Source organism: Nyctibius grandis, chromosome 24, assembly GCF_013368605.1.
Source record: "Nyctibius grandis isolate bNycGra1 chromosome 24, bNycGra1.pri, whole genome shotgun sequence".
In the NCBI taxonomy this organism is placed as follows: domain Eukaryota; kingdom Metazoa; phylum Chordata; class Aves; order Nyctibiiformes; family Nyctibiidae; genus Nyctibius; species Nyctibius grandis.
In genome coordinates this window covers 6,980,651-6,990,560 of record NC_090681.1, presented here as the reverse complement: position 1 = coordinate 6,990,560, position 9,910 = coordinate 6,980,651, and positions in this window count along the sequence as shown.

Genomic DNA, 9,910 nt, shown 5'->3' with positions numbered 1-9,910 from the left:
CTGAAGCAAGGGATGAATTTGCAGTGCAGGTGGATCCCCCAACATCCCAGCTGTGCTGTCACTGTTCTGCAAAGAGGATCCCCCTCTTGCCCTGTTGAACCCAGGATTTCATGTGAAAATTTCCTTTGGTTTTGTTGTACATCGGTTATCGAAGGCCTCTGTTAGTGTATTACTTTGGGGCAAGCGCTCTGTTCTGCTTGAGCTCCAGTTCATAGAATCACAGACTGATCTGGGTTGGGAGGCACCTTAAAGATCACCTAGTTCCAACCCCCCTGCCACAGGCAAGGACACCTTCCACTAGACCAGGTTGCTCCAAGCCCCATCCAACCTGGCCTTGAACACTGCCAGGGAGGGGGCGGCCACAGCTTCTCTGGGCAACCTGGGCCAGTGTCTCACCACCCTTTCTTCCTAATATCTAATCTAAATCTCCCCTCTTTCAGTTTAAAACCATTCCCCCTCGTTCTATCACTCCATGCCCTTGTAAAAGTCCCTCTCCAGCTTTCCTGTAGGCCCCCTTCAGTTCCCACCATTCAGTCTGGATCACAGCACAAGGCAGAGCTTTCACCAGGCCTGTGGTGCCCCGTGTCTTGGATCTTTTACTCCTCGACCGCTGAGCAGTCACTGAACTGACTGCAGGGTCTGTCACTTTCATTGAGGAGGTATCATCACCATGCAAGGTACAGACCTGGGTGCACACAGCAGGGGATCCTACTGCAATCCCCAGGTCAGACAGTTTATCCTAGGGCCACCGCCTGGAGCTACTCAGTTATCCCAACACTGGCTCCTTTCTCAGTGCTATCTAGAGCTGGTTCCTGGCCATGAGGCTGGCAGATCTGAGACCCTAGCTGTATTTTTGGGAATATTGTGATTTTAGAGTAGGCATTGGAAGGTGTGAGAGGAACAAGGACATGTGTATGGGAAGCCTTCAAGGTTTCCATCCATGTTGGCCATCTGCAGGTGAAAGCCAAGCCCAGATCTTTGTGGATTGTTTCTTCTTTGAGTATTGGAGGAGAGAAGAAGGCGGCCAGGAATTACATCTGCAGTCCTGCCAAGTACCCAGAGCTGGATTTCAGTTACAGACACATATTTTGACCTAAGATATTAAAAATTCTTCCCTAAAATCAGATAATGCCCAGGTGAAGCACAGATGGAAGAAGAGATGATGTTGAGAGTAGTGATGATGCAATAAGGCTGGCTGTGCAAGTCTAATCATAGAAGCCAAAGGGGCAAATGAAGCTTGAACAACTTTTAAGTCAGCATCTCTGCATTTTTACCTGCTTGACTTTGCAACCTTGCTGTTTGCATCACAAAGTTCTTTCTTTTAATTTGGACTCTGAAGTGTAGACATGAGGCACGTAGGTCTCAAGCAAAGATTCAGTGTGTGAAGGTGAGAATTTGTAAAGGTGCCCACAGATCCCAGGAACGATCCTGCCATGGTAGATGTTCCGGCTACCATGTCCCCAGATTTCTCTTGACAAGCGCTCCTTGGAAATCCTACCATTGAAGTTACTTCTGACTTGCAAGGTGACTTACTAAGGGCATCAGCAAATTCCTTACACAGCCTCGGGGGAAAGCACAACCAGCAATTCACTTCCTTGCACCTGGAAATCCCTCCAGTGTTCAGCAAACCTGCAGTTCAGCAGGACTGGATTTTGTGTTGTTTTTGGGAGGGGCAGCCCCGGGGCACCTCAACATGATGGAAGCTTGTAGCTCTCTCTTTAATTGGAGGTGAATTTAATTTCAGTAATGAGCCTGGCACATTCCAGTTCCTGATTAGATTTGCACAGTGATTAACCCAGCAGATATTCACTTGGCAAACTGCCCAGTCCATTCCAGTTGCAGTGGACTGAAACCACTTCTGCTGCTACTCTCACACTGGGAAGCAAGGTCACCTGAAGGGCATTGTGGCAAGGGAGATGTAGCAGGGCTCAAACATATGCTGATTTCCTAAAATTCTGCTTGGGAAGGGCCTGTCCAGCTTCTCCTGTTGGATCCCACCTAGAGTGAGAAGACCCTGTGGTTCACACTGTGCAATTTCTGGTGTTCCATGAGACAGAAGCAGCTTCTTGGAGAAGTTTCCCAAAAAAAATAGCAGGGTTTGTCCCTGCCCTGGAGATGCTGATCGTCTCCCAGAAAGTGCTGCCAAGCTCTTCCATCTCCATGTCCTTAAGATATGCAAGACGCTTCCCATTGCTGCAGTTGTATTCTTTGCTCAGCTAATTGTGCCCCTGTCTGAAAACAGGTGGAGCTGTGGGTGCCTGCAAGTGCATTCATATCTCTCTACTCATCTGAGCTCCTGGCCGTGGAGGAGAGCTGCATGGGTAAAAGGGGCATGGTGTGCCTGAGTTATACCAGCATGTTTTGCATGCAAAGAATCTCACCCCCAGGACTGTCAGGCAAATGTCCTCTACCCTCACTAAATTCACTCTCAGAAGAAAAATAAACCAGAAGCCACTCTAAGAAGTAAAATTCACCTCTGAGTTGGTCTGAGCTATCCAGTGGTTTCCATGTGTCTCCTGAGGAGCTCCCACACGCTGCCCCAGAGCAGGACAAAGCGATGATCGGTGCCCTTTCTGCGATCACTACCTCCTGTGCCTCTCAGCCAGTGCGGTCCCACCTCATCTGGGGAGGTGGGACCATCTCATAGTGTAAACTGAGAAGCACACAAAATGTCAAAGGATTTCCTCTTTTGCAATTCCATTTAGCGGTTACTGGATGTCTCCATTATGATTATTACTAGGGCAGAGAGTGAAAATGGCCATAAACATGCTCCCAAATCAATTGCAAAAATCCATAGTTGGCTCAGGAGAGACAGGGCGATGCCTGCTCGCTCTACCCTCCCACACGCATGGCTTATAATTTTCTTATGCCATGCCAGGAAAAAAAAAAAAGGCATTTTTTTTCCTTCCCTCAGGGTCTGTCCGAAAGAGAAATAAGACAGGATCAAGAGATTAGCATGTGTGGTTCATGTTTGTAATTTGGCACTGCTGAGATATGATAATATGGCCCAGATGCCTGGGAAGGTGTTTAATGTAAGCCAGAATGATTGACATCTCTCCATACAGGATCTGAAGGCTGTCAGATCTCAGGTTATTGAGTGTCCCACTTACTGACAAGTATACACACCAGCTAAGTAGGGCACAGATCTCCAGTTCACCCTGCCTGAGCTCAGATCATTCTCCTGGAGCTGCTTTTGGATGAGCTCTGAGCTGCTGATAGCACCAGAAGAGGATATTGGCAATTCCTAAAGCCAGTAATGGCCCAAAAGCTACAATTTCCTGTTGTGCAAACGAGATTTACTTTGGAAACAGGCACCAAGTCAAGCAAAACTCAGTACTCCTGTTAATCCATGACCTTGGGCTGCGGGAATGGCATGAAGACTTTGCCTCTTAGGAGGACCTTTTGGTACAGCAGCCGAGCTCCTTGGGAAGGGGCAGCAGGGATGACAGCAGGCACAGGTCACGCCAGGCTGCCTCCATCTCCCCTGGACATCAGGCGTGTCGTGCTGGCTGAGGTTTGCTTTCGTTTGAGGTTGCCATTGGAGTCGATCGCCTGTGATTTCTACCATGATGAGCTGCTCCAGGTGACTCAGGAAAGCGGCAGCGTGTGGAGGTGGCACAGCAGGAGGGGGCTGTAGCACCCACTGACCCGTGAATGTCAGGGACAGGAGGGACTGGGAGGAAACAGCAAGACCACAGCCACACTGGGAGCTTTTCTGGTGCACTAAGGCAGCGATGCTTTGCGATTATTTCTGTACCAGCAAAATATTCTGCACCCGGGCATAGAAACATTTATGTTTGCATTAACTTGCTTTTCTCAGAGTGTCTTATTTTTCCTTAGAAATAGCCCTGCATTATAAAGGGCAAACCCTGTAAATTATATGGGTGTGGGCATCTTTTTGCCTGCACCAGCAAAGCTTTTTCAGGCCCATCAGAGCACCTGCATAGCAGGAGCAGTGAATTCAAACAGATGTTCTGGTGGAAAACCTCTGTTCCCTTTGAATCCAACCAGATGTTTGGGAAAAAGACGTCAAAACATGTTTGAAAGCCATGTCGTGAGACTGAGCTCAGACATGATAATTTGACCAGGAGTTACTTGCTTTAACAATTACTTCCATGCTGAATTTGCCTGGCTACAGCTCCCATTCAGTGGATCCTGTTATGTATTTTACTACTAGATTAATGACCCAGTGGAAATCAATTTACTATTTATCCACCTACATTTGCTATGAGCTGTATCTTTCTTTATGAAGAGGATTTGGTTATGCAGTTGTAGCACCACTGTAAGACCGCTTTCCTGGGCCTTGGATCACTTTAGAAAATCTTGCCTGGACACTTTCCACTTGGATCCAGTGCCTGGTACGACTTCCATGAATACCATCAGAGTAAAAAATAACTGACATTCCCCTTCTTGGAAAGCCAAAATTGTGATGGTCTCTTCCTTTTGTGCTCTTCCCTCACTGCTACCAGGAAACTGTAGTCCCACAGACCCCAGCTCCAATCTCTCCAGCCACCAAAGAGCCTCTTCCCCCATCTTCATCCAAACCACTTTGCTTGGTGGAGGACAGCACTGGAAGAACTGCCTGACCAGTTCATCCTCAGGTCAGGTGTCCCATTCCTTCTTCACATCTTCTAGTTGCAGGACGCATGCTGAATCCTCTTTGCATGCTCAAGGTCCTCACAACATCTCTAAGAGCTCTTTCTAAGTGTTGGAGCAGCCTGCTGTGGTTGTGCCAATATTCAGCAGGTTCAGTTGAAGGCTGGAGCTACCCTTCTGCATGCTCAGGAGCTCCTGCACTGGTAGGCAGTAATGGGAGGTGGAGCGTAGCTTTTGGGGGAGAAGCCCAGGAGGAAGTCAGTGATGGTCTCATGCAGTCTTAAGGGGTCAAATCTACAGCACCAATATTTGGTAATTCTGGCTTTACTTAGGGTTTTTGAAAGTCCCAGAGGACTGTGAAACCCAGCTCCCACAGATACCTGGACAATCTCTTTCTATGATCTGCTTTGAAAATCCTAACCTACATGATTCAAAAACCTGCAATTGTAGAAGACTCGTGAGATTGTTAAATCCTGAACAAAGATCCTTTCACGCTTCTCCTTATCACCTTGAAGGATGAAGAAAATGCATGTGAAAATGACCTCTTTCATCTGGAAGAGAGTGGAGTCAGCGCAGCAGAACTCAGCTGATGCCCTGACACTGCATATGGGTGGATGAGAGCGTGAGAGTCTTATCTCTAAAGTGTGGATGAGAGCACGCAGTGCTGTGACCACCCTGGAGCCAGCCCCACCACCTTGAGCACCCAGCTCCATCAGCACAGCGCTGTGCCGTGGAGGTTGAGCCATGCTCTACAGGAAGTGGGAGAAGCACATCAGGAAACTCTGGAGTCAAAGGCATGCTCTTAAATGGAAGAGGAGACTTAAGCAGTGTCTTTGCCATAAATCTCCTGGGTTTATAAGAAACACAACAGCTCCCTGTCCTTTGGATTCAATTTAATGGGCTCAGGCAGCATTAACTGGGAATGGCATCTTGAGGATAAAGAACAGGTGTCAGCCCAGACTCAGGGTCTCATGCTGGGCAAGGATTATTTTATTATAATTAATATTCTTATTTCTTATTATTGTTAATTACTGGCTGAAGCTCAGTGCTTTAGGGAACCTATAGTAATGCCTCCATCAGTGCTCCAGATGATCCTGCATACTTGGAAAGGCCTTGTCAGAGCTCATCAGGTTTTACAGATGACTGGCTACATAGCAAGGAGAGGTGAGTGGAAATATTACAGACACACGGGGAAATCTTCTTGCAGACTAATCCCCACGAATTGTTTGTTTGCATTCGTGACCTCTTTTATTCACAAATATTTGCTAGAGAAACACTTCTTTCCAAATAAACACTTGTGAAAAACAAACATGTCCTAATTACTCGTGCAAATATTCTAATCTGAATATTTATGCAAAGGTATTTACCCATGTGAGCTTATATATCAAATACTATGAATATGTATTTTTATGAGAAAACACGTAAGGTGAAAGAAACTTCTGAGTGTTTTCTGTTGGCTTAGTAAGGGAGCAGAAAGTGAGCTGTGCATCTCCTTTGACTGTGGCTGAAGTTCACAAGTACGAGGTTAAAAACATTCAAATTACAAATACTGCATTCTACAAATACTAAATTCACCCCCAAGAACAGGTTTTCAGGGAAAGAAAAATGATTGTGCACATCCGAAGTAAAATCAGTGGGTAGTTTTACTTGGGAAGATAGGAGGATGATACTAGTCATTCACAGTGAAAAGCATCCCAAATCCATTTTCAGGAGTAAAAATGATGGTCAGGGGGACCTTACGGAGTGATTGCAATGACGGAGCACATTTGTAGGTATAAGTGTGTTTGAGATTCTGCTGGAGAAGATGACATGAGATGATGCCTCCGAGCATTTTCATTTGGAAGCTGAGGCAGAACACGCTGGGCAACCCGCTCTTTGGTGGTTGAAAATAGGCTCAAATGGCAGTGAGTGATGGACTGATGTCTGCTTTGGGACTGGTAATGAGTGCCTGCCACAGGGTGACATTTGGGATCACATCATTCAACATCTGGACAATGAGACAGAGCTCACCCTCAGCAAATGCACACATGATACAAAATTGGGGGGTAGGTGGATGATATGCAAAATGGCAGGATATCAGTCCATGGGGACCTTGGAACTGGATCCTTGGAGTAAGTCAACAGAGGCCACACCTGAAACACTGCTTCTCGTATTGGACTTCTACCTCGAGAGGGATATGGGGAAACCAGAGAGGAGCCAGTAAAGAGCAACCAAGATGGTCAGGAACCTGAGGCACATGACCAACAAGGAGAGGGTGAAGGAGCTGGACTGGGTTCACCTGGTGAAGAGATGACTTGGTAGCAGGCCACAATTATTTTATGGTTTGGTTTACAGTTGGGCTTGATGATCTTAAAGGTCTTTTCCAACCTAAGTGATTCTATGATTCTATACTTGAAAGGGAATTACAAAGGCATTGGAGCCAGACTCTTCTCAATAGCGTTAGGCAAAGTAACTGGGGCAGGAGCCACAGATTCAGAGTCAGGAGGTTCAGGATGGCCATTAGGAAGCCTTTCCTCCCCAGGAGGATGGTACAGCCATGGGTCAAGTCATGGGAGAGGCAGGAGGTCTCCATTCTTGGAGGTTTTTTAGGATCAACTCAGCAAAGCCATAGCCAAACTGATTTAGTGTTGGGGTTGTCCTGCTCCAAGTTGTAGGTTGGTCTGGAGACCTCCATATATCTTTGCCATCAGTGCTGCCCCACTCTGATTCTAGGACTTGGGCAGCTCAGCTTCTTTTCTCCACAGCTTCCACAAAATCCCATCCTGGTAGGATGGGACACAAAGCCCTAGTGGGTTGCATGGAAATCCTGCCCCTCCACCTGCACTGCTTAGGTCAGGGGAGGAGTTTGATGGAGAACAGCTCTCCTTCCCGCAGAGAAGGTGCACAGATCTCCATCTTCCAGTCCAGAGCCATGTGGTCTGTGCAAGTTCAGACTGAGCCCAAGTGACATTATGTGGAAGTAGTGGACAAACTATTAAATCCAAGGCCAGGAAGACCTGCTTACTCAGTAAGACTAGTTGATTCCCACTGAAGCCACTGAGTAAATGGTATTGACCATGAGTTTGTTTTCGATTGTTTTAACAACCCACAGCTATGACATATTTTAATTTTGAATATCAATGGCACAAGCAGGACACTGATCTGTCCTCTAGACCCACACTCAGGTCCAGATGCTGCTCAGTCTTTCTCTGTGGTCATGGGCAGGCCCCTTGAACTTCCCTTAGAATCACTTTTTGTATCTGACAAATGGTCATTTTTTTTACTGTCTTACTAAGAATTCTTCAGGCAGGAGTTCCTTAGCCACGTCCCTGTGCAAAACCCAGAACCACAGGGCTCCGTACTGATGCTTTTCCATCACATTTTCCTCAACTGCATATAGTTTCTATTATCTTGTTTAAATATAACTGGTTTTCCAACATCCCTAAAATTCACTTCTTAAATACGACAGCAATTTTGCTGTCAGAATTCAACATGGACCAAATTTAGTATTGATAAACCCCAGATTAAATTATGGTTATGTGTGTACCTATTTAAATGATTGTGTAACAGCAAAGGGCTAAGAGGGACATGCCAGGAAATGCTCAGGGTCCCTTTTAGCCAGATTTTGGTCCAGACTATGCAGCTAGAAACCTGTTCTAAAGAAAGATTTTTTTTTTTTTTTGCTTGTACAGACCTGTTGACATAGCTGAAATGCACTGTACCATGCTGACTCCAGACAAATTGCCCCATCTGCCCTGGAAATGACATTTCGCCCTGATTTTGCTCCATCAGGTTTCTGATCCACTTCGCATGAAACCTCTCCAGACCTTGTGGACTTCATAGAATCATTTGGATTGGAAAAGACCTTTAAGATTAATGAGACTCATCATGTTTCTTAGCCTTGAAAGAATCTGCTGTCATTTTTTGATCTTCTCCCAGTACTATTTTCTTCTCTTCTTAGTACTTAGAGGTAACCACTGCACAACAGTTCCTCCCAAAATGAGCAAGTTCTTGGCTCTTATGCCAAAAAAATGCTCTGCTCCATGTTCACATCAATGATGGGGCACCTGGGCTCTTCCAGTAACAAGGAAGAAGGCAGGTGGAAAAATTTCAGAGGTTAGCAGAGTTCAGAAAAACTCGGGGCAGTTTAGACCTTTTCTGAATGCAAGTAAAGAAGGCAGGGAAGGGAGGGTCATGCACTCAGCTCCCAGCCCTGCAAGCCCTGCAGTTAGCCCGTGCTCTAGCTCAGATCCCGAGTCCATTCCTGCCTTTCTGCCAGATGTGGTGGGACAGCACTTTGGATCAAATTTTGGCCCAGTCTCTGAGGTGAGGCAGAATTTCAGCTCTAATTTTAATGTGCTAAAGATTTTTTCCTCTGCATGCCAGGTGACCTAATATATATTAACAAGACGTAGGTGAACTGTCTGTGTGAACATAACCACTTTGTATGAATAGAAAACAAAAATACATCAAAAGGAAATCCAAACAGAAGATACTCATCTGCTTTCCTTTGCTCGTCTTCAGTTTTGCTCAAGTCACCTTTGAAAACCTACTTGAATTTCTTTCATTTTTCATTTTGAGATTATGGGTGTGTTTCTCTAAACATCTGTGGTAGCTGGTTAACAGGATCAGGCCAGTATTAGACTAGTCCAGACGCAGGGAAGATAATCTTTTCCATCCAAACAATAGCAATAGCATTAATGTATAAATGCATAAATCCTCCTGTTCAACTCCATTTATCACCCAGACGTTCTACCCCGCCAAAGCCAGGCAGTTGCACTGTCAATATTGGCTTTCTCTCTGCTGAAAACACAGCCCCACAGTGTTACCTGCAGAGAGCTTATGATCTCATGTAAGGGAATGGTTAAAGCTACTTCCCGTCTCACTGAGGAAATGCAAGAGTTGGACACATCCAGACTCACTTGCAGTTGCTGTTTGGGGCACACTGACACACGAGATCCTGGGTGTCCCATCAAACTAGAATAAAATAGAGCAGGGTTGAGCTCAGACCTTGCAGTTTGCAACTCTCATGTTCTAGACAGGCCTTGTACGAGGTCCACAAAGCACAGGCTTCTCTCTGCCCCACTGGCCTCCACAGAGACCAAGACTTTGCCATATGCACTTAGATTAATGATGGTTAATGATGAGCATTTGCTAATAATAATTAATAAAAAACTGCAAATCTGGACTGATCCCTCAACTGGTGCTGCAATGTCTTGGCTGCTGAACAGGCAGTGGAAGTAGCTGCCTGCCCCCTGGTTGGAGGGTGATTTGGGTCATGGAAACCATCAGCATTCCTGATTCAAAACTGTCCATGGTGCCACAGGGACACATG